The sequence below is a fragment of the Petromyzon marinus genome, unplaced genomic scaffold (genome assembly GCF_048934315.1).
Source record: "Petromyzon marinus isolate PM22_M1 ecotype Great Lakes invasive population unplaced genomic scaffold, UKy_Petmar_22M1.pri1.0 PM_G_Scaffold_78, whole genome shotgun sequence".
Lineage (NCBI taxonomy): Eukaryota > Metazoa > Chordata > Hyperoartia > Petromyzontiformes > Petromyzontidae > Petromyzon > Petromyzon marinus.
In genome coordinates this window covers 685,001-690,000 of record NW_027423033.1, presented here as the reverse complement: position 1 = coordinate 690,000, position 5,000 = coordinate 685,001, and the positions used below count along the sequence as shown (strand labels likewise).

At 40.1% G+C, this 5,000-nt stretch overlaps 1 pseudogene; it reads left to right on the top strand.

Moving 5' to 3' along the window:
* The window catches only part of LOC142920992 (28S ribosomal RNA), a 10,600-nt pseudogene that overhangs the window by 3,517 nt on the left and 2,083 nt on the right, over nucleotides 1-5,000 (top strand).

Here is a 5,000-nt window from a genome sequence, read left to right as displayed (position 1 = left end):
AACTTGTTGCACATTTTAACATCAAACACAGAGACATTCCTCTGGTGTTTAAGTGCGCTAAATGTGACAAAACCAACTCAAACCACCGATCGATTGCCTGTCATGCCCCCAAATGTGGGGGAATAAAGTTAACTGAGGAAAGCTTACCAATGGTCTGTGAATGTTGCCAGGCACGCTTTGCAACTCTAAGTGGCCTTTCGCAGCACAAGAGGCATGCTCACCCAGTCACCCGTAATGAGGAAAGGATTAAAGATGGTATAAAGGGTACCTCGCAGAGAGGGGTACACCGTAGCTGCTGGTCTTTGAAGGAAGTAGAACAGCTGGCCCTTCTAGAGTTGCAGTTTCAGGGGAAAAAGAATATCAATAAGATCATTGCTGAAGCGCTTGGGACTAAGACCAACAAGCAAGTCTCTGACAAGAGACGGGACCTAAGTAAAAAGACAGGGGCCCCCATGTCAGACAGCTTACATTTTTCTTCTAGGCCTCTTGAGACATTGTCTCCCCCACCAAATGTAACAACGGGGACTTCATCCATACTCGCTCAAGCAGCTGAGCGGCTTACGAATGAGAATTCTGGGACCCTGGAAAAGCCTGCAATGGAGGCAATAAAGGCTTGGCTTAACGGCGAGGGCCAACATGATGCCCTCGTAGAAACTGCCACAGCATTGATGCTTTGTCCGATGAGATTGGTGAAAAACAAAGGCAAACGTTCAAAACCCGAGAACGACATTATTAAACCCAGGATATTACCCACACGATCTTGGATGAAGAAGAGAGCGGAAAAACGAGGAAGCTTCATGAAGCACCAGAAGCTCTTCTTTAAGAACCGCTCTCTTCTTGCGTCCTTAGTCCTGGATGGCACTGAACGTCATGAATGCCGAATCCCGAACGCAGATGTATATCGTTTTTACTGCGAAAAATGGGAGAAGGTGTTGCCATTCAATGGCCTGGGCCAATTTAAGTCATCAGGTGTTGCAAATAACGAATACTTTGAGCCCCTAATTTCGGTGGAGGAAGTTCAGACTGCCATACGGGCCATTAAACCAACGTCAGCAGCTGGGCCAGATGGCCTAACAAGGGCTGCAATCTGTGCTGCCGACCCCGAGGGTCGGACACTGACAGCCCTATTTAATGCATGGATGATTACAGGAATTATTCCCAAAGAGTTGAAAAAGAATAGGACGATTCTTATTCCTAAGGTTATGGACGATGAAAAGCTGAAAGAATTGGGGAACTGGAGACCAATAACAATCGGTTCAATGATTCTGAGATTATTTTCCAGAATAATGACTGCACGTCTTGCTCGTGCTTGTCCCTTAAACCCAAGGCAGCGTGGTTTTATAGCGGCATCTGGCTGCTCTGAAAATCTTAAGGTGCTACAGGACCTTATGAGACATGCTAAGAAATTGCACAGGCCGTTGGCTGTCATGTTTATCGACATAGCGAAAGCTTTTGACTCGGTTTCGCATGCTCATATTTTATGGGTGTTAAGGCACAAGAAAGTAGATGAACACGTGGTGGGCATCATCCAGAACGCCTACGATCGGTGTACGACCTCGTTCAAAAGCAATGGCGAGTCGACTCGAGAAATTAGCATACGTGTTGGTGTCAAACAGGGTGACCCCATGTCACCCCTGCTCTTCAATCTTGCCATGGACCCTTTGATATGCACCCTAGAGTCACACGGAGTTGGGTACTCCATTGATACCGACCACGTGACAGCTCTTGCGTTTGCTGATGATTTGGTGTTGGTGAGCGAATCTTGGGTTGGTATGGCCGCCAATCTAGCGATCTTGGAATCATTTTGTGGGCTATCGGGATTGGAGGTTCAGGCCAGAAAGTGCCAGGGCTTCATGATAAGCCCAACCAAAGATTAATATACGGTGAACAACTGCGACCCATGGACTATCAAAAATAAAGATGTCCATATGATCCAACCTGATGAATCAACGAAATACCTTGGTCTAAAAATTGGCCCTTGGACTGGCACTATACAGCCTGATCTACATTGTCAGCTAAAGACATGGATCTCGAAAATCGATGAGGCGCCTCTGAAGCCAACTCAGAAGGTTGAACTACTCAATGCCTATGCCCTACCCAGATTGTTATATCCTGCAGACCACTCGGACTGCAAGCAATCAACTCTCCGTGGGTTGGACCAAGAGATTAGAAAGGCGGTAAAAGGATGGCTCCACCTTCCCGCTTCAACTTGTGATGGACTGTTATATGCCAGAGCCCGAGACGGAGGCCTTGCCATCTTGAAACTGGAAAAAACAATCCCTTCGGTTCAAGTTAGAAGGCTGCAACGTATAGCAAACTCGTCCGATGCTATCACCCGTAATATTGTGTCCTCGCAGGGTATGGAGGAAGAATACCGTAATTTGTGGGTACGAGCAGGGGGTGACAGTGATGCAATCCCAACATTCGTTCTCAGGGACTCGGTGTCAAAAGAACCTGTATATCCGAGACCCTGCGATTGGAGGGAGCATGAATTTCAGAGATGGTGCGAAAAGCCGGTTCAAGGAAGGGGCATTGTAAACTTTGCGCATGATAGAATCAGTAATGCTTGGTTGAGGCCATGGTGCGGCTTTAAACAATGCTTCTTTATCGCAGCACTACAACTAAGGGCAAATATTTACCCAACAAGAGAAAGCTTGAACAGAGGCAGAGATGGGGCCTTACGTTCCTGCAGGAAATGCTCTGCCAGACTCGAGTCCCTTTCGCACATTCTCGGTCAATGTCCTGCAGTACAGAAAGCAAGAATTGCGCGACATAACAAGATCAGTAACATTCTGGCAGACGAAGCGGCTAGATTGGGCTGGTCTGTATACAAAGAGCCACGGTTCATATCCGAGACGGGAGAGATGAGAAAGCCTGACCTCGTGTTTGCAAAAGATGAGGAGGCGGTTGTGATCGATGTCACCGTCCGTTTTGAGCTTTCAAAGAATACCTTGTCAGATGCTGCCTCGCACAAAGTTTCGTACTATACCCCTCTTGGTGATCAAGTCAAAGTGCTGACGAAGGCTAGCAAGGTCACATTCTTTGGATTCCCGGTTGGGGCAAGAGGAAAGTGGCCCCTTGAGAATAACGAGGTACTTACCTCCCTGGGCCTGACCAAACCCAGAACGACATCACTGGCCAAGATGATTTCCCGCAGAACGCTGCTTTTCTCTCTTGATATTCTGAGAATGTTCTGTGGAAATTATGCGGTCTATGAACAGTCATAGACAACCTCCGAAACAAATAATAGTTTTGTTTTAAGATGTCATTTGTTTTAGATTGATTTTGTTATTTTCGAAGGTGAAGTCGGTTTTTATTTCATTTTACTATTTTCCACAATTTAGATTGTTATTTTCCAAGACGGAGTCTTGGTTCTTTTTTTTATTGTTAGTTTTTTTTTTTAACACGTCGTATTTGTTACTTTAGAGCTTAGAGGGGACTTTATTTTCGCCTTACTATTTTCTGCCTACAAAGAAGATTAAAAATAAGCTTTTTTCAAGATGGTTTTGTTATTTTCCAAGGTGAAGTCTTGGTATTCTTATTTTACTATTTTCCATAAAGAAGACCTTTCTTTTAGATTTTGTTATTTTCCAAGACGAAGACTTGGTATTTTTATTATATTGCTATTTTTTACACGAAGCTTATTCAAGAGCAATTATATAGATTAGACTTTGTTATTTTAATTCTTTATTTTTGGACTACATCAGTTCGAGAGTCCTGTAACTTACTATTTTCTGCCTACAAAGAAGATTAGAAATAAGCTTTATTTAAGATGTTTTAGATTAGATTTTGTTATTTTCCAAGGTGAAGTCTTGGTTTTTTATTTTTTTTATTTTACTATTTTCCACAAAGAAGACTTTTCTTTTCTTTTAGATTTTGTTATTTTCCAAGACGAAGACTTGGTATTTTTTTGCTATTTTTTACAGGAAGCTTTATTCAAGAGCACTTATATAGATTAGACTTTGTTATTTTAATTCTTTATTTTTGCACTACATCAGTTCGAGAGAAGACTACAAACCAGCTTTATTTAAGATGTTTTAGATTAGATTTTGTTATTTTCCAAGGTGAAGTCTTGGTTTTTTATTTTACTTTTTTCCACAAAGAAGACTTTTCTTTTAGATTTTGTTATTTTCCAAGACGAAGACTTGGTATTTTTTTATTGCTATTTTTTTACACGAAGCCTATTCAAGAGCACTTATATAGATTAGACTTTGTTATTTTAATTCTTTATTTTTGGACTACATCAGTTTGAGAGTCCTGTAACGTACTATTTTCTGCCTACAAAGAAGACTACAGACAAGCTTTATTTAAGATGTTTTAGATTAGATTTTGTTATTTTCCAAGGTGAAGACTTGGTTTTTTTATTTTACTATTTTCCACAAAGAAGATTTTTCTTTTAGATTTTGTTATTTTCCAAGACGAAGACTTGGTTTTTTTTATATTGCTTTTTTTTTTTTACACTGCTTTATTCAAGAGCGCTTATATAGATTAGACTTTGTTATTTTAATTCTTTATTTTTGGAATACATCAGTTTGAGAGTCCTGTAACGTACTATTTTCTGCCTACAAAGAAGACTACAGACAAGCTTTATTTAAGATGTTTTAGATTAGATTTTGTTATTTTCCAAGGTGAAGACTTGGTTTTTTTATTTTACTATTTTCCACAAAGAAGATTTTTCTTTTAGATTTTGTTATTTTCCAAGACGAAGACTTGGTTTTTTTTTATATTGCTATTTTTTTTTTTTTTTTTTTTACACTGCTTTATTCAAGAGCGCTTATATAGATTAGACTTTGTTATTTTAATTCTTTATTTTTGGAATACATCAGTTTGAGAGTCCTGTAACGTACTATTTTCTGCCTACAAAGAAGACTACAGACAAGCTTTATTTAAGATGTTTTAGATTAGATTTTGTTATTTTCCAAGGTGAAGACTTGGTTTTTTTTTTTTTTACTATTTTCCACAAAGAAGATTTTTCTTTTAGATTTTGTTATTTTCCAAGA